Below are 27288 nucleotides of genomic sequence, written 5' to 3' on the forward strand. Positions count from 1 at the left end.
GCGTTAGGGGGGGCAAGCAGGGCAAATGCCCAGGGCCCCCATCCCCCAGGGCCCCCCTCCCGCAGTTCCAGTAGGAGAGCGTCCTGCAGCGTCTGGCAGTGATCCCTGGCTGCTGCTATCAGGGGTCACGCAGAGGCTGCAGGACGCTGCTTGGTGTCTGCTCCGTGTGTGTAGCTCCCCCTCCCCCTCCAGCTCCTCTTACTGCACGTGACTTCCTGCTCTGGTGTGGAGCTGTCGGGACGATGGAGGAGAGGGCTGCCGGGTGAGGATGACAGCCTGCTGCATGGTACATGAGGGGGATTCACCACTACACCCAACATGCTAGACAGAGTAAGTATACTGTATATGTAGTGTGTAATGTGTATGAATGTAAGTGTATAATGGATGAATGTAGTGTGTGTTACATGTCCTGTGTATAGTGTATGGGCTGGATGGTTTGTATCTGTATAATGTGTTTTCATGGATGTGTGAGTGTATATGTATATATATATATATATATATATATATATATATTAGTGTGTGAGTTAGCACTGCTGACTCCCAAGTGTTGAGGTGAATAGACTGTGTATAGGAGCTGCAGCCATTCTCTGGCCTCATCCGTCCTATGTAATTGCTGCCGATGACCACTGAGGCCGCTGATTGGCTGCAGCTCCTATGTATATAAGGCAATACGGTGTATTTTATTGAGAAAAATAATAAGGTGCAGGGCTCCAGATGGCGACCAAAATGGTCGCCAATGCGACTGATATTTTGCAAATGGCGCCCAGATTTATTAATCTGGGCGCCATTTGCGACTGGCCCCGGCGGCGGCGTGCTGTCTCTTTAAGTCCGGGTCCCCGGCTGACGCGCGGCTGCCGGGGGTGTCCCATCCTATCCCCGGCAGCGCGGCGCATCAGTGAGCTGCCTGGGGCCCTGACTTCCGGCACAGGAAGCGCGCGTCAGAGACGCTTCCTGTGTCAGAAGTCACAGCCCCGGCGTACAGAGAGCTCACTGACGCGCCGCGCTGCCGGGGATAGGACGGGACACCCCCGGCAGCCGTGCATCAGCCGGGGAAAGCGTCCGAAGAAGAAGAGGATCGCCGGGGGAGCGGGTTGTCAGGTGAGTTTGTGTGTTTGTTTTTTTTAAATACTGCTTAGCATAGAGGAAAGGGGGGGCATCTATAATGGGGGGAGAAGAGGGTGCCATCTATAATGGGGGGAAGAGAAGGGGGGGCATCTATAATGGGGGGAGAAGAGGGGCCATCTTCAAGGGGGGGAGAGGGGGGCTAGCTATAAGGGGAGGGGGTATCTATAAGGGGGGGAGAAGAGGGGGCATCTATAATGGGGAGGAGGAGGGGGCATCTATAATGGGCGGGAGGAGGGGGCATCTATAATGGGGGGGAGGAGGGGCCATCTATAATGGGGGTAGAGGGGGTCATCTATAAGGGGAGGGGGTATCTATAAGGGGGGGAGAAGAGGGGGCATCTATAATGGGGGGGAGAGGGGGCATCTATAATGGGGGGGAGGAGGGGGCATCTATAATGGGGGGGAGGAGGGGGCATCTATAATGAGGGTAGAGGGGGTCATCTATAAAAGGAGGGGGTCATCTATAAGGGGAGGGGGCCATCTATAAGTGTAGGGCAAACTGGCTGCAGACACTGGGAGATAGATATATGCACAATTATTATTATCAGGGCCCCTCAGGTGTCTGTATTGTAGGGGGTCACTTGCATTAGTCACTAGGTGAGAGATATATCTATCTATATACACATCTTGTGGGGGGTCACTATGGCTGCAGTCATAAGTCTAGCTCAGTATGTATAGACTGTTGCAAGCTTTTAAAGGGAACCTGTCACCCCCGGTGACGGGGTGACAGGCTCCCAACCCCCCAATAGAACCCCCTATACTCACCTCATCGCGCCGGGTCCCGCTTCTGAAGATGGTCGGGTCACGGAGATCTAAGCCGCTGCAGCCCGGCGCGCACACTGAGAGATGAGTCCAATGCTCATAGAGAATGAGGGAGCGCTGGACTCTCCCGTCATTCTCTATGAGCGTTGGACTCATCTCTCAGCGCACGCCGGGCTGCAGTGGCTGAGATCTCCGTGACCCGACCATCTTCAGAAGCGGGACCCGGCACGATGAGGTGAGTATAGGGGGTTCTAACGGGGGTTGGGAGCCTGTCACCCCGTCACCGGGGGTGACAGGTTCCCTTTAAGTTCAAGTTCAGAAGAGTAAGCCTCATTAAAAGGCTAGCCAAGTGAAGCTGAAGTACTGAGTCAGACTGTATATGGTTGTCAAGTTGCAAGTTTCCATGTTGAACATTTTCAAACTAAGAAAAGAAAGGATCTAAAGGAGGAGGCTGCTGCCGTGGCCTCTGCACACAGTAAGTCCCATGTAACATAACATTAATTTTACATGGTTTAAAATGTTGGCGACCAAATATTCTATTTGGCGCCTAAATTTTTCAGGTTAGGAGCCAATGGCTCCCAGGTAAATTTTTTAGTCTGGAGCCCTGAGGTGGTATTCAGTCCTTAGGTGGTGGTCACTGTATGCTGGTAATATTGGTCTGTATATAGTGTATATATAGTCATTACTGCCATAGATTGACTGCCACATAATGACACTATATACAGACCAATATTACCGCCATACAGTGACCACCACATAATGACTCTATATATACACTATATACAGACCAAAAGTACAGCCATAGAGTGACAGCCACATAATATTGGTCTGTATACAGTGTATAAAGAGTCATTCATTATACAGTGGAAAGTCTATAGCGGTAATATTGGTCTGTATATAGTGTATATAGAGTCATGCGGTGGTCACTCTATGGCAGTAATATTGGTCTGTATATAGTGTATATAGAGTCATTATGGGGCGGTCACTTTATGGTGGTAATATTGGTCTGTATATAGTGTATATATAGAGTCATTATGGGGCGGTCACTTTATGGTGGTAATATTGGCCTATATATAGTAAAGTTTTCTTCAATAACGGTATGGAGGTAATATTTGGTCCTGATTATAGTGATTTTTTTATTTTATTTTTTTAAAGCAATTCATATAAATAGTTCTTGTGTTTACACCACTAGCGGCAGTCCTGGCATGTAACGGCAGTCCCAGAATGTAGCGGCAGTCCCAGAATGTAGTGGCAGTCCTGGCATTTAGGGGCAGTCCTGACATGTAGCGGCAGTCCCAGAATGTAGGGGCAGTCCTGACATGTAGTGGCAGTCCCGGCATGTAGCGGCAGTCCCGGCATGTAGCGGCAGTCCCAGAATGTAGCGGCAGTCCTGACATGTAGGGGCAGTCCCGGCATGTAGCGGCAGTCCTGACATGTAGGGGCAGTCCCGGCATGTAGCGGCAGTCCCAGAATGTATGGGCAGTCCTGACATGTAGGGGCAGTCCTGGCATATAGTGGCAGTCCTGACATGTAGGGGCAGTCCCGGCATGTAGCGGCAGTCCTGACATGTAGGGGCAGTCCCGGCATGTAGCGGCAGTCCCGGCATGTAGCGGCAGTCCTGACATGTAGGGGCAGTCCCGGCATGTAGCGGCAGTCCCAGAATGTATGGGCAGTCCTGACAGGTAGGGGCAGTCCTGACATGTAGGGGCAGTCCTGGCATATAGCGGCAGTCCCGGCATGTAACCTTCTGAACTGAGTAAGGGGCCTAATATATGGAGCAAAAATAGTCCGAATCAGGACGCTATCGCTCTGTGAGGACACTGGGGAACATGATCAGGTAGTATATATCACAGACAAGGCCTAAGGGCACCGGGGAACGTGATCAGGTAGTATATATCTTTATTGTTTACTTTATACAGCAAGGATTGCACACACATCATTAATGATATACTGTATATATACACATAGGGGGAGATTTATCAAACATGGTGTAAAGTGAAACTGGCTCCGTTGCCCCTAGCAACCAATCAGATTCCACCATTCATTACTCACATTCTAAGATGGTGGAATCTGATTGGTTGCTAGGGGCAACTGAGCCAATTCTTCTTTACACCAGTTTGATAAATCTCCTCCATAGCTTTTGCTGCATCATAAAAGAGCCATGTAGTAGGCTCTCTAAGCGAGCTCCATTCTACCAGATTGGCGCTCACTTCTGCAGAATATCAGGCCGTGTAATACGGCCTTAAAAGTGGCCGTACACTTCCAATAACTGCTGGCTGAACAATCCTTCAGCTGACAATTATCTGTCCCATCCGGTCCCGTCCTCCCCATACACAGAAATTTGGCACATCTGAGTGTTCCTGTGTTCTCTATGAGAGGGGAAAGCCATAGCCATACGGATCTGATGGCGACTTATCTCTCTGAGAGCAAAGAGGTTGGGCGTTGATTTTCCATCAAGCTTTACCCCCTATGTCCACTGATATCATCTGTCAGAGGACTGTCCAGAGAGCCCCATACACCTTACGCTGATGGCCAAACCCACCAGGAGCAACAGGTACCACCAACAGAAGAGTAACATGTATGGGGACCTTAAATTGTTGCTAAAATATTTCAGCATTTGGGGCCCCACCTTCAACTTTGCCCAGGGCCACATCTAGTCTAAAACCGGCCCTGCTGCTATTATATACCTAACAATAAAGAATCTTCGGGATACTTACCTGTCTGTGCTCCGGTGTCCTATTGTGGTTTCTCCAGTGTCCCCCAGTGATTGGCGACACTGCAGTGATTGGCCGACGAGCAGGCTGTCACTCCCGGGACTAGTTTGCCTTGTAAGTTAAGGCGCTGCAGTCAGCGGGGGACACTGGTGACACTAGGGGAGAGCGGACAGGTATAGGTTCTTTATTGTTTTCTATATGATAGCAGCCATATATTAAAAGTTGTATACCGCCAGATAACCCCTGTCCTGGTGCAGTCTGCAATTAGCAGTGAACAGCAGATGCAAGTAGCAGCAGCCTGGCACTAGCAGAGTCACACCCGCTCCACTATTTAAAGCAGCAAGTCCAAGTGTTTTTTGCAGGACCACACATGGCAGCACCAGCACTACCACATGTAAGAATGCCCTAAAGATCTAATTTGACAGATATGGCTGTATTAGACAGTCCTATCAGCCATGTAAGTCATCACTGATCGATGGTCGCCTACCGAGCCTCACCGATTCAACAATCATGCGCCCAGGGTTGCATCAACATTGCTAGCATTATTCATGCAACCCTTTCCTTATCTGCCATCAGCTGTGCATTTCTTATTACACGGAGAGATGTGCAGGCGGCAGATTTATTACAAGGATTAATAGAGAGACAATGATCAGCCAACTAGATGTTTTCAATTTATAGCCCCATCTTTTTTTTTTTTTTTTTTTCAAGATGCTGTACAGAGCTTTAATCATTCAAAATAGCCCATGTCCCTATTGGAGCTCACAACTGGTAAGGCTGGGTCCATCCCGAGTTGTGTTCCGTTGTGTGCATCCGTTTTTATCCGTTTTTCCATTGACTTCCATTTTGAAAAAAAATGGACCAAAACGGATATTTGTTTTTTTAACAGGCACAAAAATGAGGTTGATTAAGTTTTTGTGTACGTTAAAAAAACTGATCCGTTTTGATCCGTCTTTTTCTTTTATAATGGAAGTCAATGGAAAAATTGAGCAAAACGATGCACACAATTGCATCCTTTTTTTCATCAGTTTTTCATCCGTTTTGTTGCAAAAAACGGATTGCTAAAATGTAGTGTGAACCCAGCCTTATCTGGAGAGCAAAAAATGGGCGGTCCTACTTAGTGATTGACAGCTATCTGTTAATGTGTGCCTATGGAAAGATCTGTCAACCTGTGGACTAGTATATACTATATAAGACATGTCCGGAGGGGCCATTAAGAAAAATAATGTGTTTTAAATTTATATTAAATAAAAGTCATTAAAAATAATAATGTTTATACTTTGTGCTTAATCACAGTAAACAACCGAAAAAAAAAAATGTTATCAAAGGGGGAATGGAGAAAAAAAAAACAAACGATGTCAGTCAAATCTTTATGTTACCAGAAATGGAGGAATATCCATTGAGCTCGGTGAAAGTAGTTTAAATAAACTGCAAAACAAAGTCAGATATTCTATTGTCTTTACAGATGGCTTCAGATGGTACATTCGGAATTTCATGTCTACAACAATTTACTGCTTCTTCTCTGTAGAACTATTGTTGACGGTGAAGGATACCTCCTCTAAATGACACTGTCTGTCCATGTGCCCTATTAGGTCATATAGAGATTAAACAGTGGTGGGGGAAGGGGGATCATGCTGGAGAATTATTAGCCAGAGCAGCGAACCGATGCAAACAGTAACAGTTGCCCAGCATTCTTTTGTGGATAGTAAAAGAATTCAATTTTCTAGTTTGACTAAACTAGAAAACAGAAGGAAATCGCCACAGCAGATGGCCTGCTGACCAGCCGACTGAAGGGGCCACGGTGCACCAATGAAATCAGCATCCACTCCATAGTATACCGCATAGAGCTCCATATTTTCTGCAACTCCTGCGTATGGTACTTTATCCCACATTCACTTAAAGGGAAACTCCACATAAGGAAAACTTTTTTTCTATTAAAAGTACATAAAAGTTATATAGATGTGTCTATACAATGTATTACCATATCTATACGGTTCTGTCACACTGGTAGCTGATAGAAATCCAGGAAATGAAGAAAAAAGGCCCCTGTGCTAATCCACACTGTCTCCTGCTCCTTCTGCTATCCCCCCTTAGGAGACAAATCTTTCAGGCTTCTGTCTCACATTGTGTGTGTTTGCATACACAGTATATCCTATGTAAGATAATACCGGATAAACTCCTTATTGTGGGCTCAACTTCAAAGATAAAAGATGCTTGATCATATGCTTGGAAATGAAAAAAAAAAAAATTTCAATTAAATTTAAAAAGTTCTTTATTCCAATATCGGCATTACAGGTAGTAACAGTGCGCTGTGCGGGTGTTACAGGTAGTAACAGTACGGTGTGTGGTGTTACAGGTAGTAACAGTGCGCTGTCGGGATGGGAACACAATGAAATGATAGAGTTCTGCAAATATTTAGTAACACAATGAAACTGCAATGTGTGAACACAGCCTAGATGTTCTGCTATACTGTAGATCTGGGTGGGGAATGATCAGGGTGGAGGACTGTAATGGACAGCTGAGGGAAAGCAATGCATTCTGGAACCTGTAGTCCTGTGTACAACTGCTCAACCAGGAAGTACAGCTGCACAATACAGAACAACCCCCCCCCCAAAAAAAATAAATAAATAAATAAATAAATAAATGGATTTTTGGTAGTTTCAAAACTAGGATAGATAGGTAAGCAATGCTGTATGCTTCTGCAGAAGTTTTATTTTTTTCCGTCTACCTGAAGTTCCCCTTTAAAAAGAACTTAAAGGGCAATTTCGGGTACCATAAACCTATATATTCTTGCTGAAGAACTGGTTAAACTAAAAAATTGACACCTTCCCTAAAGCCATGTTCAGACGCTGTAAGAGCAGCAGCCGTTGTTTGACATGGCGTGTTGGCATGTTCACCCAGCTGATACTGCTGGATGCGGGCACATCCCAACCAATCTGATAGTGTATGCTAAGGCTATATCCCAGAAAACACCTTTCCACCCATTATTTTTGGATGCTTTTTGTGCACAAATTGAGAGCGCTGCACAGATATTTGCAAATTTTTGACTCCAAATTTCTGCGGAAAGCATTGATAATTCAGTAGTGGAGGAACTGAGAGGACACTGCAAAAACTAATGCAGAAACATACTATGGACACTCCATCACTGAATGTACTATTAGCTGAGAAGAGTTGTATTTGTAGTGCATGTCTATGTGACTAGTGAGTGCTCTGTAACTGATTGCTCTCTCTGTAGCCAGCATTGGGTGACTACTGTCCCAGCCGTGTTGTGCTGTAGCTCCTCATAATAACCACACTCACAGGAGGAAGAGCCTGCGGGTGACGTCACGGAGCGGCGGTCGCTGATTGGCTGAGACGCGCCTCTCTCTCCCGGGCCGCAGAGATCCGCAGCAGTAGTCAGCTGAGCTCCGGGAAGCTTCCTCTGGCGGCCGCGGCGCAAGTTCCTCTAGAAACGGTGAAAGCTCCTGAGCATGTCCCGGAGCGGCAGCAGCTGAGGAGCATGGTGAGGGGGCCGGGGGGGACGCCGCTATAGGCCTGTGCTATTGTCCTTCTTAGTGGCTTCAGCTGCGCGGATAAGATGTGCTTGATGGAAGCTGCCATTGTGTGCCGCCCCCTTACTGCCAGGGTGCCCCTCTGCCCGGCACGGTTCACTTACCGCTGTAATGCGGGTGCCATTGTATCCACCCAGCGGTGACCTCTTACTACAACATAACGGATATGCTTAAAGGGATTTTCTAGCATTGCCTTAATGTCTGCAAACTTCCCGAAATAGTGACTTCTCTGTTACTATTGTACAACGCCATCTGCCCCAGTGTCCTGCCTGCTGCTGTGCTGTTGATCTGTGGTTTCTAACTTGTGGCCCTTTAGCTTGTGAAACACGACAGCCCCCATCGTGTCTGTACTGATGGGAGTTGAAGTTATATATATATATTCATTATTACTGGTGTTTAGGTAAATATGATGACATATATAACAGTTATATTTATTAATATAGTGGTGACATATTAGGGGGCGATGCTCCCTAATATGGCGGTCGGGACTTTATAGAACTCCGTGCTCCTGGCCGTAGTTTTCATGGGCAGTCTGGATGATTTGCTGATCACTTATAGAACAGTAAGCTTTTTGGGCAATACAAGGTCACCCGTGGTTGGAGGTAGAATGACTGTAAATTGCAATTAAAACCACTATGCCGCTTCAGTGAGGACAGGCCTTAACTATCTCATCAGTAAAGGGGTCTACCATCCGACACCCTTCCAATCAGCTATTGCCATGGCACCTGCCTACACAGAGAACAGTCGGAAGCAGACATTGCAGTAGTGCTGGATTTGGCTTCCATTCACTTCAGTTGGTGCTGAGCTCCAGTATCCCAGCACATCCACCACCCAGTGTATGGAGCGGTCTGCGACTTATATTCGGGTGCTACAGTTCTGGTGTCCTGTGTATTGGTGGGGGTGACGGCTGTTGGTCCCCCCACCAATCAGATATTGTTGGCATATCTTAAAGTGACTGTACCACCAGGCCCAGGCTAAAGCACTGGAGGCGGGCCGACCCGAAACCCTAGCCCCCCCATGACATGACTCCATTAGAATCAATGGAACCCTATCATAGAGGGGAGGGGGTTTCCTCCCACTAAGGGTGGGTCGGCCCGCCTCCAGTGCTTCAGTCTGGGCCTGGTGGTACAGTCACTTTAGGGATAGGCCATCACTTTTAGCATAGGATTTAATGGCATAAGAAATTCTTAGGTGAATAATGCAGACTGTCCTTTTGCTGTGACATGAACATATTTCACACCATAGCAAACTATTGTATGTGATATAACATTTAGATTCTCCTTTGGGCTATGTAAACGTGCATTAAAATTCCTGTAAGGTCAGTTTTCCATTACATATTAGATCAGGTTGTATCATGTCTAAAGAAAGAGGGGACTCCTTACTGTTTTATAGGGAAATAATATGAAACGTTTCAATTCAAGCTCCACACACCTACTTGTTTTATGGCAGCCTGGAGTCTATTCACACTGTGCTGTAAATAACCTTCTGTCATCTGCTGATGGATTTGCATGGTAAAAAGGGGGAATTAGAATTTTGCAACTGCTGTGTCCAGTCTAGGTCATCTTGTGTAAGCGCTATAGGACAACAGTAGCACATAAACCCTATCCTTCCGGTAGGATTGCTACAATGTATTATTGTATGGATAGTGTTAGCTGACAGGTGATTATCTGGACTGGATACAATTGTAATACAATTAAAATACTAAGAGTGAAAGTGTTAGATGTATGGCTTTATTTGTATATAAGAAGCTTGGCTCCATATTGGAATGTCTGCCTTATCAGGGCTCTTGTCTCTGTTTTTACCATTGGGAGCTATACTTTGTTCAGCTGTATTGTTCACAGGGTCATTGTAACCTCCCTCTATTCACAAGGAACAGGCTCCGCCAGTGCTGCACTGCTTTATACTTTTGAGAGTAATATATTGGTGCAGCTCACAATTATCACTGTATAGGTCGAGGTTAAACTAAAAATGCCCTTACCTAGAGATGAGCGGGTGGGGGAAACAGAAGTACATAGAGTTCTTTAGTCCTCAAAACCACAACAGTCCTATCTTACCAATTGAAATGATTACATGTGCAGGTCGTAGTCATATACTGATCTGGCCAAGATTTAAACAATAATAAATTAATTTAATCATAAAGAGCGCATGATATAGATATTCATCAAAAAATAATATTAAAAATAAAAATATAAAAACGCATTCATAGAATTATCATCAAGATGGGAATTAAGATAGGTATCAACACATGGGACATTAAATGGATGCACATATGAATTAAAATTCAATACACAAATAAATTAAAAGTCAAAAATCAAAAAAAAAAAAAATCAAAGTCTCTTCTGAAATGAGCGATACCGCTGGGTGCCGGCCGGTTGCAAGGTTGTATTGCTTATGCCTTTGATTGTAAGCCACTAGTTCGACTCTAGTTTCAATACAGTTTAGAGGTTGACCTTGGACTTGTAGTCCTTCCAGGTACATATATAGACTCGGACTTGTGGTCTTTCTAGATACGTGATACCCAGACACCTTTTAGACTAGTAGTCCTCCTGAGTCCTCAATGTGTGATCCGCTTTGTTAGATCACTAATGATATTTTAGACAGACAGTGGTATCAGTCACAAACTTGCGGCGTTTGTAACGCCTCTCACCCGTCCCGAGGCGGCTGGTGGTATCGCTTCTTCCCTCTCTGCTGTCAGATCGCAGCGGCCGGATGATGTTAGCGGCTAGTGGAGCGATCCTGCGGCGCGTCCTCGTGGTTCTGAGGATACCTTCGCGCGCGATAATACAGCCTCGATCTCGTCACAGATGACTCCGTCCGGGACAGGGTGATGGAGATGGTCGTGGTATTCCAAATGGCAAGTGTCTAGATGGTATAACACAATCGGGGGCCCCCCAGAGGGACAATAGGTCAAGAGTAGGTCCCCAAAACAAAAAAAAAATCAAAAATGTAAAAAGAATAAGGAAAATAATGTTCAGTTTAAAATCACAATAACTAATCTAATATAGCATTAGTCTGTATTAATCTGTATATAGCATTTGTCCACCAGCCACCTCGGGACGGGTGAGAGGCGTTACAAACGCCACAAGTTTGTGACTGATACCACTGTCTGTCTAAAATATCATTAGTGATCTAACAAAGCGGATCACACATTGAGGACTCAGGAGGACTACTAGTCTAAAAGGTGTCTGGGTATCACGTATCTAGAAAGACCACAAGTCCGAGTCTATATATGTACCTGGAAGGACTACAAGTCCAAGGTCAACCTCTAAACTGTATTGAAACTAGAGTGGAACTAGTGGCTTACAATCAAAGGCATAAGCAATACAACCTTGCAACCGGCCGGCACCCAGCGGTATCGCTCATTTCAGAAGAGACTTTCTTGATTTTTTTTTTTGATTTTTTTTTTTTTTGACTTTTAATTTATTTGTGTATTGAATTTTAATTCATATGTGCATCCATTTAATGTCCCATGTGTTGATCCCTATCTTAATTCCCATCTTGATGATAATTCTATGAATGCGTTTTTATATTTTTATTTTTAATATTATTTTTTGATGAATATCTATATCATGCGCTCTTTATGATTAAATTAATTTATTGTTTAAATCTTGGCCAGATCAGTATATGACTACGACCTGCACATGTAATCATTTCAATTGGTAAGATAGGACTGTTGTGGTTTTGAGGACTAAAGAACTCTATGTACTTCTGCTTTATACTTTTATTCCCTGCTGAGCTAAAACTTGGACTACCAGTGGAAGCATGTGCTGCTAAAGTGTCATGTTATCCACGTCTGGGTAACACTCCGTATAACTGGTTCTCCTCATTCAGCTGCCAGGTAATATATCCGCTCAACCAAAATATTTTAATTGAAGTTAATTACAATGTGAACAGCGGTACATCTGGTACATCCCATTGCAAATGAATGGAGCAGGCATGTGCTATAAACAGCTTTATGGAGGCCTGTATTTCCTGTGACATCTGTGCGAATAGTAGTCCAAATTATAAAATTTGTCGTCTGAGTCCTGGCATACCTAGCACATGAGAGTATCTATGGGTATGTATTACTTGTGTTCACTAATGGGCCTCAGGAGATTGTAGAGATATTATTTCACCTTTATAACAACTCCTAACACCTAGGAAAATGAAAATGTGGAGGGCTATTTTTACAGATTTGATGTGGTTTTCCTAAAGGGTTGTAAGATGAAAGAGTTATTACTAACTGGCTGATCCAGAGGATATACCACAGTTCTCCAATAGATGCAGATCCTACCTCGGGGACCTGCACATTTTGACATCAAAACATGATGTAAACAGGAGTCCTTCAAGTGGCAACCCAAAGAACCTGCTGATATGCCGCAGTAGATCATTACCTGTAGAGAGCAGGGCTGATACTAAATCTTTTCTTCTGGCCCGCATTCGAACGATAGCCCCTATGCTAATCAGAGGTTTAGGAGCATTTGGGGCGCCACCCTAAGTGACGAGGACCAGCTTGTCCCGTCCAGTCCGCCGCCCCCTCCTGTGTCACTCGCTATTTTTACATGAATATGCATAGTGGGCGGCACGGAGCAACCCCCTCCCGTGCTGCCTAGCCCACCCCCTCCCGTTTCATTTCCTCTTTGGAAAATAAAAGGTGGAATCTGGTTGCTAGGGGCAACTAAGCCAGTTTTACTTTACCCCATGTTTGATAAATCTCCTCCATGGAGTCCATTATGCTTATGTTCCATTTTTTTGCTTTGCAAACTAGTTTTGTGACCATGCTGTCACTGTACCATACTTCGATGTGACGTTTCATATTCTGATCATGGGTCCCCTCTTTGTTGCTAGTTAGTAATTTACAAAGCGTGAGCATGTAAGCACTGGCTGTAACAAATTTACTTAGTGGTTTACATAGAGGGCTTTGTAACTTCATTCAAACCAGTGCTTACAGTGCTGTTCTCTAATGGTAAACCTATATAGTTCAATGCTAGCTATATTGGGCAACAATGCGAGAACATAAACTACAGGTTACCTTGACAGTAGAAGTGTTGTGTCTGAGAAGAAAGGGTATATTTTTAGACAAACATGAACTGGGGAATGATGGGATATATCGTTTCAGCCGCTAGGGCTACTGCACAAAAATCCATCCATACATGGACGGTGTCCTGCGGAGTGGACCTCGGAGCTCACAGCATCATGATTATGATGTCGGGAGCTCCGATACTGTTTGAAAGTTCATGCTGGTCTACTGACCCTAGTCTGATCTCTTGGATCAAAATTAGTGACCTGGTTTATATCTAGAGATAAGCGAATGTACTGTAGGTTTAAGGTTGCGCGAACTCAAACACCTGGCACTTGACTTCCGGTAACTGGAGAAGATAGATAGAGCCCATAGCTACAGTGGCTGGAGAAGATGGATGGAGCCCATAGCCTTGTATGCCGAGTGTTTGGGTTCACACCTAGTTGTAACATTTACAAACATGCAGGCTACCATACATACATATAGCAGTGGATGTGTGTAAAGGCCCCATTGCACAGAGCGATTACGGCTGATAATCGTCTCGTGTAATAGAAGGCAACAATCAGCCAACATGAACGATGTCGGCTGATCGTTGCTGTCGTTTGTCTTTCAAAATGTTGAAAGGCAAATGACTTATATAGCAATGATCTGCTACCGTTGCTCTGTGGAGTAGAAGCGGCGGCAGCAGACCTCTGCTATCTTTTATGGGCTGCCCGGATGATCACCCGGGTAGCCCCCCCACAGCTCCCTGCGGCCCCCCCCACTGTACTCATCCGCTCGCTGCCGATGCATGTAACATCGGTGGCAGCGAGCAGGGAAAGAGGAGCAAACGAGCGCTGACAGTGCTTGTTCGCGCCTCTCAGTCACCTCGTTTAATAGGGACTTACGCAAGTAATAATGATATTCAGACTACTGCATACCTCACAACTTTTTGCACGGCCAAAGAGGGACACTTGTGGTTCACACTAGGAAAATTTTACAGACTTTTCTATACTTTTTAATTCAAGGATGTATTCACACATACAGGATCTGCTGCAGATTGATGCATTTAGTTATATTGATATCTGCAGATCTGCAGCAGATCCTGTATGTGTGATGCGTCCTTAGGTCTTATTCACACATCAGTAACCCTGTCTGTAATAGCAGACAGGATTACGAATATATTTCAGTAACTGTCTGCATTTGCAGGGACCCACTGTCATATAGGTGACACAGACCGCACAATGGCTTAATAGTTTTTTTGCAGCATGGATCATGACCCCAAAATGGATCGTAACACCTACAGATGTGTGTATGGTGCCATATGAACTGCATGTGTGAAAGGGGGCATAATGTCACATGATTCATCTGAATATAACAATTTTTAGGATCCAACGTGTACCACATGATTGAATAATATGAAATTTTGGGTCTATTATATCAGTGATTTTCAACCTTTTTTGAGCCGCGGCACACTTTTTATACTTAAAAAATCCCGGGGCACACCACCAACCAAAATGGCACAAAATGACACTAAAACGGTACATGTTATACATATAGTTAATAATATCGATTCTAAATGTATTTATACTAACTCAGTGTGAAACCTGGGCCTGTTTTCCTCTCCACCATACTTCTCTCCACCATACTTCTCTCCACCATACTTCTCTCCACCATACTTCTCTCCACCATACTTCTCTCCACCATACTTCTCTCCACCATACTTCTCTCCACGCCGCTTCTCTCCACCATACTTCTCTCCACCATCCCCATGTTTCTCTCCCCCATTGTTTTCTCCTGTTTCACAGGGGCACCATAGTTTGGGGAACTTTCCCCGCGGCACACTGGTTGAAAATCACTGTATTATATAGTAAGAAGCCAGGCACTTTCTAGAGCAACATAAAAGGTTTATTAATGCAAATCTAATTCCCAGGTCAAAAAGAGGGACATGTAAGGGGGAAAGAGGGACAGAGAGACATGTGTCAAAATGAGGGACTGTCAATCCAAAAGAGGGAAACTTTAGAGGTATGCTACTGTAATGTGTATCAGGGACTCCTTGTTACCTTTGACTAGAAATGTTGGGGGGGGGGGGGGTAAATGAAGATCAGGCATGTTGTTATAAATTAAATTCCTCCCAATGTCCTTTGTTTGGCCAGGATTTAAGCCACAGCTAGACGTGTCTGGTAACAGCTTGTCTTCCTCTCCTGAGTGACGTAAACATGGGGGTTTATGCTGTTTGAACACAGGTAGCTGTCAGTAGAACAAGCTGTTTTAGGCTGTATATACTTTTGCCTTTTTTCTTGTTCTGCTGTGCTTTCATGAGATTTTTGTAATGAAAGTTATGTATTGTTTTTTTTTTTTATATATATATATATATATATATATATATATATATATATATATATTTGTATATTGCGCATATTTTAAACTTTTTTTGTTTCTGTTTGACCCCCAGCACCATATATACAAGTGACTGATGGAAAGTTTCTTGTTTGGCGTTGACGCATGACAGGATGGCCCGGCTGCCTGCACGTGGCATATATAATTACTTTTATAAGGCCATTGCTGTTTGAGTCAGTTAAGTGTTTCTTGTTGGCTGAGTTATCTTCTATTGTGACCAGGAGAAAACAGAGCATATGAGGAAAAGTGTTTTGGGCCTTTATTAGATTAGTGTACTCTGTGTGATTATTGAATTGCAGTAAGTGTTACAGACATCTGTGATTTATAACCAACTAAAGACTATTACACCAAGCGATTATTGGCTGTATTTGGCTGATTATCGGCCATTACGGCCGAAAATCGCTTTGTGTAATAAAGGGCAATGATCAACCGACATCGTTGTCTGTCGTCTTTCAACGTGTTAAGAGACAAACTACTAAGCTAGCAACAATCTGCTGCCATGGCTATCTTCTGTGGGGAGTCTTTCTCTACCCCTGACCCCCCCCGCGCACTCAGCCACTGGCTGCAATAGCACTGGCAACTACTGGGGAAAAAGGAATCTGCACTCACTTTCTCTTGGAGATCATGTATGTATGTCATGTTTTAGAAAGATTTTGCATAGCTCCTGTGTCAAACTACAGAATAGGGCTTAGGCTAGATGAAGTCATGAAGGAAACTTCAGTTGTTCCCAGAGGAGGGGGAAACAAAACCACTATGAAATTGAGCAACAGTGCTCAGGTTGTTAGGGACTTTTTTCTATGTAGAGAACAATGAAAGTTACATCACAACCTGAATTTTACCTGACAACCTAATCTCATAAAAAATCTCACGTGATTGTGTAGCTCAAAGCTTATAGCTAATAAAAGGTGTTTTTTGTCCAATTCTCAAGGCCACTTTACATTATGTAATACGGACCCAGGTATTGGTGTGAACATGGGACTAATGACACAAACTGCCGGCATCATTGATCACTATGGCACTTTTATTTTAGGTGTCTGTACACAGTAGTAGTTGCAGTAACATGCCTCCCAAGTGTCCCTCTTTCAACCCACATCCCTCTTTGCCCCTTACATGTCCCTTTTTTGACCTAGGAATTAGATTAGCATTAATAAACTTAACTGAAAGTTTATTGTTTTAGAAAGTTTCTGGTTTATTGCTGTATTATAGGCCCTAACGTGCATATTTTATACTATCATGTGGTGCAAGTTGGATTATAAAAATTGTTATATTCAGATGAATCAAGAGACATAATGGCTCCTTTTACACATGAAGCCTCAATAATTCCTATGGCCTCATACCCACATCTGTAAATGTTATGGAGCCGTTTTGGAGACAGGATCCGGGCCGCAAAAGAATGATTAAGCCATTGTGCATCCGTGTCACCTATTTGTATTAGTGGGTCCTTGCAAATGCAGACAGTTACTGAAACACATTTGTAACCTTGTCCCCAGTTGTTGGTCCGTAATTACAGACTGGGTTACTGATGTGTAAATGGGACCTAAGGATGCAGTCACACATACAGGATCTGCTGCAGATTTGCAGATATCAATGCAACTAAATGATTCTAATGGAGCCGTGTCATAGAGGAGAGGGAATTCCCTCCCACTGGGGGCAGGCTGGCCGAACTCCAGTGCTTCAGCACGGCCCGGTACCGCTGGATAGAACAGCGCCATACTAAAACGGACCTCGGCACTGACTTCCCCATGACGCCGCCGTTCTTTCGGTGTGTTAAATTCAAGAGGATGTACCTAGTGGGACATCCTCTTTAACAAGTGCACAGCCCTGCTTCTGTAGTCACAGCTAATAGAAGAGGCTTATGGTGCGTTTACACAGAGCAATAATTCGCCCAATCGAACTATTAACGATTTTGAAATAACAATGTGGTTTTTTTTATAACTATCAGCGTTTAGACGGAACGATATATTTGGAAAAATCGTTATTGTGATCGTTTTAAGATCGCTTAAGCCTATCTCACACACAGGGTAAATCGGTGAAAGACTAAGAGATCTGCTAGTTTTTAGTGAATGACCAAGGACGATTTAAGAACAGGTTGAAAGATCAATATAAACTTTTTTTCGCTCATTGTTTGATGGTTCGCAGTGTTTATACGAGCGGATTATCGCTCAAATGTGTTCATTATCGCGAAAATTCTAACGATAATCGCTCCGTGTAAACTCACCATAAGCTGGCTCTCAACCATCCTTCTTTGTAAACTGTCCTATTCAGTAGTTCTAGTCTCTTGGGGTCAAACCTTATGGCAGACTCCCTTCAAAAAAGCAAATGAACAATAAAAAAGTGCTCAAATATATTTTCTAACATATGTGATATGAACTTTACACATGTCAGACTGCTGTGGAATTTCACATTACCTTACTTTTGGCGGCACTGCTGATCCATTTAGAGACACTGGCCCGTTGTACCCAGAAATCTAAATAGTTTTCAGTACACTGGTCTGTAATGTAGCCAAATGATCTAGTGCTGTATGCAGGAGATAAGTGTACAGTATACAGAGATATAGAAAATAACACTCCAAATAAAATACAATATTAACAGAATGAATTAAGCAATAAATATAAGTAGCACCTGAATTCTCAAGGATTGATGCATATCCTGTACATAAGTCTCTATGATGCAAAGTAGTAAAAGATGACAGTACTCTTAAAGGATGGCAAATATAGTTGGCTTTATTCACACTTATTTTTACGCGCAACTTCTTAGCCCATCACCTTGGGCCTTATTCAAGCAGTAGGTAAAAAATACTTTATTAAACACTATATAAACTGATCTGCCTTAATACTGAAGGGGTTGACAAGGGACAAAAGAAAGGTACTTCAAATATGATATAATAAAACTTACTAATGGGATGCAATTCTGAAAGCTGCAGTGTTTTCCGAATCAGTGCTGGTCCCATAATCTGTAGTTGTGTTACACTTGACACAACAGAAAATAGATCTGGTTCAGCTAGTGAAAAGAACCACAGCCAGCCCCCTTCCATGTCACACCAATGAGAAAGTGTTGAGATTTGTGAAGAAATAGAGGTTACAGCAATGATTCTGTTGCTATGTAGGGATGTACTTAGTTTACAGCAATGCTTAAGTAGATGGTACAGTAACTTACACATGATGCCAGGACCAGACATGTCGTAATTACTCTTGGCCTCACCGCTCTGTGATGGGAGCCATGAAGCTGGGTGTACTACACGCAATGGCTAGTCCAGGGATTGGCTGCAGTAGTCATGTTTCAGCTGCTTGTAAAGATAACCCATTTATAGCTTGGCCTAAATATGTCAAGAATCATTATTAAAAATCCCTGATGGCTCCGCATAATAATAATAATACACTATTGCAGTCTACTAAATAAACAGTGAAAAATCAGGGGCAAGAAGGACCTATACTGGTCAGATAAGGCAAGTAACCATAAAATGGAACATCAGGGCACAAATATAATAGTTTGTTACTCACTGTAGTTCCACACAACAGCTTATCCTCATGTGTTTTTCACTGAAGAAGTGAAGTCTTGCATTATGCAGTATTTTTTATTAATTTTAATAATATGCATACACATAGGAGTTGTGCTATGGCGACTGCCACCATAAGAACGGCATGACAAAACAAACCTCACATGGTTTACTGCCATTTGCCACCACGGTTGTAGCATATGGTTTGGTAACAATTAGCTGTAAACCAGTTCTCACTTATGTAGCAGTTATGATGTCATCACCATGTGTACAAGTGAAACCGGGCTCTATGCATTTGCCAAAGGTGGCTAATGTTATAGGGACTTGTCAACATATTAGGGGAGATTTATCAAACATGGTGTAAAGTGAAACTGGCTCAGTCGCCCCAGGCAACCAATCAGATTCCACCTTTCATTTTCCAAAGAGGCTGTGAGGATAAAAAGTGGGATCTGATTGGTTGCTAGGGGCAACTGAGCCAATTTCACTTTACACTATGCTTGATAAATCTCCCCCATTGTGTCCATTGGTGGATGTCTGGGAAAGTTGGAAGGTTGTGTTCACAGTTCACACTTTGCGTTTTTTATTTAAAAAAAAAAAGTGTGATCACAGCCTTCCAAGAGTTTTTAACTTGCTCATTCTCAGCTTACTTCCAGTGATACGGTTAAATATTACTCACTCTACACACTTGAATGTAGTAGTCTCATGTTTTGATGCCTGACCATACTCCCTGCAGTCAATGTCTACATTCTGATGAATTCTGTCCTTTTATTACGTGTTGCATTAATTGGCAGCTATTCCTATGCATATAGACGCCTGTCTAACAGCTTGTGCAGATAACTGGAGGGGCCCAGGTTGAAGGGCTGATATGTGACGTGTAAACAGGAAGGGTGGATGCACACGCAGCAGAATCGTTACAGACATAGAAATCCATACTTTTGCATAAATGTGAATGGATTTTTATTTGCCCCATTTAGATGGGATAATAGTCACATATTTTTGCAACAAATCTGCTATCATTTGTAATGATGCCTAAGCAGATCAGAGGATTTTAGGAATTGCAGAGCTCTGGCTGTACTCGAAATGTGCAGAAATATCCTACATGTTGTGTCCAGGTCAGTCATTTTTTGTCTTGTGTTGAACGTTACTACATTTGGCCGTGTTAAAAGCTGGAATTCTTGTACTTGTATTTACTGTCAATAGTAAAAAGTAGCAGATAACATGATGCATGATACAACCAGTGTAGCATTCTGATAGCCCATATACATAGAGACAGATTTATGTTACAAACAAGGCTGCTTCCTTATACTGTCGTCTTGTTGAAACATTAGGCTTATTCATAATACACTAATCTGATTTGTTCCTGTCTATTTGACCTTCTCCCGCATTCCACATTAATAGCAAATTGTATATGTTGTGTAATACACCTGGTATGGTCTTCAGTGTGTGCTGAAATGCCATTGCTTGCACCAAGCTGGTACTATAAATCACACAGTCTGCAATGCAATCAATAACCAGAGCCGTCTGTATGAAGCTTTTCTCCAGAGCGCTGACCTCTGATGTATCTTATCCATATGTCATAAGTGCACGACCTCTGGAAATCACACTTAGAAGGAGTTTACCCAACTATTTCACTTTGTAGAAAATATTACTTTGAGGCACAGACTTCATCAGTGATAAACAATATTCATCTCTTTCCGATAGATTATCATGGAACGGCATGGCGGAGAGAAAATTGCACTGCTGTGCACCGCTCCTGGCTCATTGTCCTGACCAGTGAGACTCCGACCGATTAACACTTTTGACATGTCTAAAGTTTTTCTAAATAATGGCGTCCATTTTCGATTTCCAGTTAGATATCTGGTCTGTCCTGGGCCCATTGAGATAAAATGGCTTTCCTAAAGAAAAGCCTTAACAAAAGGCTGCCTCACATTTGTGTCCTCACCACTGTTCTGTTAATCCTGTGATGTGACTAACTCCAACTTCAGATTTGCCCATAAAGTACACCTAAAGTGTAAAGTCTAGCTGCTGCCATTCCTGAGTTACAAGTTTTTCTAAAAGCCGATCTATATCCAAGATGGCGCCGGCCGGGAAACTACATTTCCCATCATGCATCTCCCTGATTGGTCCATTTCTGTACCCGCCCCCTTAGCTTTCTTTCCTGCCCACTGCTGTTGTTACTATTGCACAGTAAACACAGGACTGTTTTGTACTGATTTTGCATCACATCACCCCAGTGATGTAGCAGAGCTGACGCGCGCATAGTGTAACTATGTGCTGCATACTGGGCATATGTTTACTGGGGGTGGGGGGTGTTAGAGTAATAGTTTGGTTCGCACAAAAAAAGTTATGTGCAGAGTTCACTCTAGATGTTTCTGATTAAAGAAGCTTCAGCTGAAGGAGGTGAGACGTACACAGACACAATGGTCAGTGGTACAAATGGCTCAACCTACCAAATGGTTGGTGGCCTTGTTTATTTATGTGAAATAGCAAACAAGTGGGAGAGCAATCCTCATCCAATCAGGATCCACAGACAAGTTACAAATACATATAAGGTTACACAGATATATACATATAAAGTTAGAGGAACAGTTTTCCACATATGGTTATAGTACAATTTTAGCTATTATTCTGTACTGAAGTTCCCTAAATACACCATTATAGCAGGCATGGCCATATGTTTGGAGAAGGTCTGTCCAATGTTTCCTTTTGTTAGAGGTACAACATTCCTCTAAAACTAACTTTACATCTCTGCAGTTGTCTCTTTCCCAAAATAAAGACAAACTGACTTGGAGGGGGAGATTGTGTGCAGCTCTTTAACAGTTTTAGCAACAATTAGGGCAATGACAAATTAAACACACAAGACATATACAAGTCAATGCAGTATAAATATCATTACTATGACAGGGGTATAGTGCAGGTTTAGATCTGACTGTGAATGAAAATATTATAGTTTCATCCAGACTCTAGGAACATCCATACCACTTACAACATACAGAGCTGTGACAGGTACATATGCCTGCATTCACTGACAGCAAGCAGAGAGAACTATACCTTTTCATATTACAGAGACCTAGGCTCAGGGACACATGTAATGCTGGGTTTACACGGAACGATAATTCCCCCAATCGAAGGATTAACGATTTTGAAGCAACGATTTTATTTTTATAATGATCAGCATTTAGACGGAGAAAAATCGTTAGAAGATTAGCAAGAAAAATGGTTATTGCGATAGTTTTTAAGATAGTTTAAGCCCATCTTTCACATAGGGTGAATCTTTGAAAAACTGTTTACACTAAGCGATCTGCGAATATTTAGCAAACGACGGACGACTATTTTGAGACGCCTGATCGTTTGTTGTGTTTACACGAAACGATTATCGCTCAAATGCGATCGTTATAGCGAAAATTCGAACGATAATCGTTCCGTGTAAACCCAGCATAAGTCTATGGAAGCAGCACATTCACTAGTGGTGAACAGGTGCAAGTCAATAGACAACCCGGCCCCCATGTCCTGTGTTTACAATGGTAGGGGGGAAGAGGGAGCTGAGCATTGTCAGAGTGAACACAGAGGAGATTAGCCTGACCCCCCAGTGGAGCCCTGGATACTTAAAGGGGTTATCCAGTGCTACAAAAACATGGCCACTTTCTTTCAGAGACAACACAACTCTTGTCTCCAGTTCAGGTGTGGTTTGCAATTAAGCTCCATTCACTTCAATGGAACTGAGCAGCAAAACCTGCACCCAAACAGGAGACAAGAGTGGGGCTGTCTCTGGAAGAAAGTAACCATGTTTTTGTAGTGCTGGATAACCCCTTTGAGTTAGACATTCAGAGCTGACGATAAGAATGAGAAAAAAACAGGGAAAGGGTGCAGGATAGGTTATACATGTATATAGACACAGGGTAGTATTGGTAAGGACGATTGTTTAGAATACTGTTTTTGTTACCCGGATAACCCCTTTAACCTTCTAGTTTTCAATACAGAAACATATCATACTCTCAGAATCCAGTAATCTCTGTTCACATCAGACCAAAACTCTTTGATTTTTGACAAGGGGTGTCAAACTCTGGCCCATCCGGCTGTTGCAAAATTACAATTCCCATCATGCCTTAAAAGCCAAAGCTTTGGCTGTCCAGGCATGATGGGAATTGTAGTTTTGCAACAGCTGGAGGGCCACAAGTTTGACAGCCGTCTTCTAGACCAAACATCTTAATCATTCTGCAGGTGCCTTTCTTGCCATCAAAACCACAGCAATCCTGCTACCAATCTGATCCACATTATATTTCAATCTCTTGAACTTTGTTATAAACTATTTGAGAACTAATTTGGCAAAGCTGTCAAGGCTCTGAAAACCGTGGCACCAATGTAAGCAGTGTCAGAAATGCAGTTTATCATTTGTAATTTTTCTTGATAGCCTTTCACAATATTCTCAGGCATGCAGTTGTTGTACTAACAATACTGCTTTATACTTTCCTCTACCATTACAGTGAGGTTATCAGCAGTATCAGTCATTGGAGACAGTTGCTGCATGGTTTCCAGTCTTGTGTGTTTGTTGGAAGCTTTAGCAGTAGAATTTCCCCCAGACGATTGTGCTCTTGGTTAAGTTGAGTAATTACACCACAGTCGTTCATAACAAACAAAGGCTTTAATTAGACAAATACATCAAGACCGAACAGATTGGAAATCCTCACTTGCCGCTGAGAGTCCTTTTACACGTACAGATTAATCACTTAAGTGTTTGTTTAGAGAACAAGTGATAATTTTTTTTCTTTTAAACAATAGGTGTTTAGACAAAAAGATAAATCGCTACCAAAAAAGTAATACAGTCCTTTTTTTTTAAAATATCATAATACTGATTCGTGCAAACAACCAGACGACGATTAACAACGATTTTAAGGTCAGCTCAAAAGGTGCAATCAGGGACATACGGCTGTTTTCTCATTCGTCATTTAATGGTTGCCAAATTTACGCCAGCAAATTATCACTTAAATTGGAAAAGATATAATGATTTATCGCACGATAATGGATCCGTGTTAAAGGGCCTTAAAGGAAAACTCCAGACAGGGACAAAAAATTTTTAAATGCAGGGGGCGAACATAAAAAAAACACACCAACTCCCTGTGCTTCTCCAGCACTGGATCGCCACTCATGGACCCCTGCCAGGCTTTTGGATCTCCACCAGAGCCAGGGTCACGACCTGGCTGATGGAGTGGCTGCTCAGCCAGTCAGTGACTGGGGTGTGATGCCGTTGCAGTCACTGATTGGCTGAGTGGTCTGTCCGTCAGCCAGGACTGGTCTTCTCCCCCAAGTCATAACGTAAACTCGGGGGGGGGGGGGGGGGGGGGGGCATGCCTTTTGGCTGGGGTCCAAGTAAAGGTTGCTTGTTATTTTGTCCCCTGACCCTGCTGCCTGTCAGATTTTTGACAGGGCCGGACTTCTCCTTTTTACAGAATGGCAAATGACCTCCAAAGTGCAAAATTTGCTCAAGAATAATTAAAGGGGATTGCCGCCAAAAAATTACCTACTGTTTAAATCAAATTTAAAATATATTTTTTACAGTTGTTCTTATTCCTGCGACAGGTGACGGTAGATGGCACCAGTATTGGACAATAGCAGCTTCCTGTGGTATGACCCCTTCTAAGGCTGTTATGCAACATGGCAGCCCCCATAACAATGTACAAACCTGTCTGTAGTCTAGTCAAAAACTTAATCAGTCAGGATCTTAGTGCTGAAGCACACACCAATCTCTACATGTAGACAGGATAAGCGTGTGGGTCTGCACCTGAGGTGGCCCTTAATCCGACTTACAATGGAACTCTTCTTCTGCATTGAAATGAAGCAACTGCTAAGCTGGGGAGTGAAGCTCCCTGCTGCACTCTTCACCCGACTATATTCAGACATTGGATAAATGCTGTGAAGCAGGACGCTCAGCCAATAATGTGACACATCATGTACAGACCTTAAAGTGCCACACTGCGGAGACAGGGTCTCAAGGGACAATCAAATATTGTAATACCAGGCAATCTCATATATGTTGCTGGTACTGTAATACACTGGTGTTTTAGTCGGTCCTCTGTGATATGTAGGTTCTTATTATTTGTAGCAGGATTTTTTGGATTGGGCTATTTTAATATACTAGTGTTGGGAATGAGCCCTAAACAAAGGAAATGTGTAATGTGCAGCTCTTCTGTGTTTTGCACCCATTTCTACATGCTAAAATGATTCCATATTATGTACATGTGAAACTTTCCTTAGGGTTTGCTAAATGTAATATACGGCTACTGAAAACGGCAGCATGCAACATTCACAGGCGCTCTACTTCCAAGACTTGAGTATAGGGATTTTCCAACATGTGAAGACACGGCTCAGGGACAGACGTGACGAATCATGTGGAATCCATCTGAAGCAGGGCTGTGGTGCGTGTCATGGCATTGCTATGTGGATGAATGTAATAGAGGAAATACTTTGTAGCCAACCATAGTTTAAACGTATTAAAATTCACAACATCTGCAGATAGAAACTAAAATAGCAAAATCTCCTTGTGACAACATTGCATACATGTAATTCCAGATTTAACGTTTCTTATCCAAGCCCATTCATTGCTGATCTTAACTTGTGACTCTCTTTTCATGGTAGATGCTTAAGAAAAATGTGTAATGTGTGATTGGGTAAATTCACATGTGACAGATTTGTTATGGATTCTACCCACATATTTGCACAGTACCATTCATTACATGAGATTTTTTGAGTGGAGTTTGACTGTGGCGGCATTGACTTTAAAATCTGCAGCTTTCCATTTGGGCGCAGAATGGCAATAGATATATTGCGGAGCTTCTTCATTGAGGTCAATGAGGAAGTAAAAATCCACAATAAAGCTAGCGTTCACAGGTGATATAATTATACTCGGTGTATCAGGTATTATAACAGGTGTCCTTTGGATTGGATAAACTCAAAACATGACCTGTTAGTGGGCATGAATTCTGAAGCACTGGCCTGTGGTGCGCTTAGTCGGACACTGGCGTGAAATGTGGAGGATGTGACAGTAGTAGTAGGCGAGAGGTGATAGATATTAGGTTTGCAGTAGTGGTGGATAACAAAGGTATATTTTTGTACATAGACGCGTTTAAAGTTCAAAGAAGCAAAAAAGGAGTCACAGGAAGTGGAAATGTGGGGCACAGCACATCTTCATTACTGTAACATTAAACGTGTAACTATCATTTGTAAAAACTTATGATGTCATAGCAACATATCAGAAGCATGTATTGGTGGGGGTTGGGGGACTGAGACCCCTGCCGATTGCCAGAATAAAGGGACAGAAGTGCTCAGCAGCATGGGGTCTGCCCCTTCATCTCCAATATACAGAGATGAATTCCTACACTGCTAATACAAGCAGTCAACGAAATTATAATGGGAGCCTATGGAACTTATGGGCAGAAGCTCCATAGGCTCCGTTATAATTCTGTAGACTGCAGATACAGCTGAGATGAAGGGCCAGAGTGTGCACTGCTGAGTGCTTCTGCCCCTTCATTCTATCAATCTGCAGGGGTCTCAGTACCCGACATGTCACTATGACTTGTCAAATTTTTTTTACAAATGATAGTTACACTTAAAATATAAATGTTTTTTAACTTTGGCCAATAAATGTCATACAATTTTTCAGGGTTAGGAGCCAATGGTATATATTTTTTCTTTACTCTGGAGCCCTGCTTTGGGGGTCACCTGGTTATATACTAATCTCAGGTTTTCTGCAGTGGTCAGTTCTAGTCTGTAGGGAACCACAGCAGCATATATAATATCTATTAAAGCTAGACTATATGCAATGCACTGACATGTTAGCTCCTATATTGCTTATAATAAAATAAATTTAGCTTGGTTTATAAGCGGTACATATACTAAATGTCATGTTATAAGATGATGGCAAAATGATACACTGCAAAACCCTAAGGCTCTGATCACCTCAGATTATTGGCCTCCATTTGACTTAAATACCAAGTAAACCTCAAAATGCTGCCGTGTGTGACAGGTGCCATACTGTGGTATTCATTATCTGTAAGAGACCATGTTACAAAGCATTACATGGTATATGTGAGTGATACTCTCTCATTGCTTTGTGAAAAATTCCTCTTTCTTAGAAAACTGAAGAAACATTGCTGTAAAACAAGTTTGTGTTAAAACGGTGTATTACAGCTCTGGAGGCTAGTGAGTTCACAAGCAGCAGTCAGGATGGCACATACGCCTGAGGGTAGATCCTGTCATTTTCAAACCCACA

The 27288-nt window shown here is 42.9% G+C and overlaps 1 protein-coding gene across 3 annotated transcripts in view; it reads left to right on the forward strand.

Moving 5' to 3' along the window:
- The first annotated feature begins 7979 nt into the window (after window positions 1-7979).
- ATP10D (ATPase phospholipid transporting 10D (putative)) overlaps window positions 7980-27288 on the forward strand; it is a 54615-nt gene continuing 35306 nt past the window's right edge. For all 3 annotated transcript variants that reach the window (XM_069977582.1, XM_069977583.1, XM_069977584.1), the window contains exon 1: window positions 7980-8099. The gene's annotated coding sequence lies outside the window, so the exon portion shown is untranslated. The remainder of the gene's footprint in view (window positions 8100-27288) is intronic.

The sequence above is a fragment of the Dendropsophus ebraccatus genome, chromosome 7 (genome assembly GCF_027789765.1).
Source record: "Dendropsophus ebraccatus isolate aDenEbr1 chromosome 7, aDenEbr1.pat, whole genome shotgun sequence".
Classification (NCBI taxonomy): Eukaryota; Metazoa; Chordata; class Amphibia; order Anura; family Hylidae; genus Dendropsophus; species Dendropsophus ebraccatus.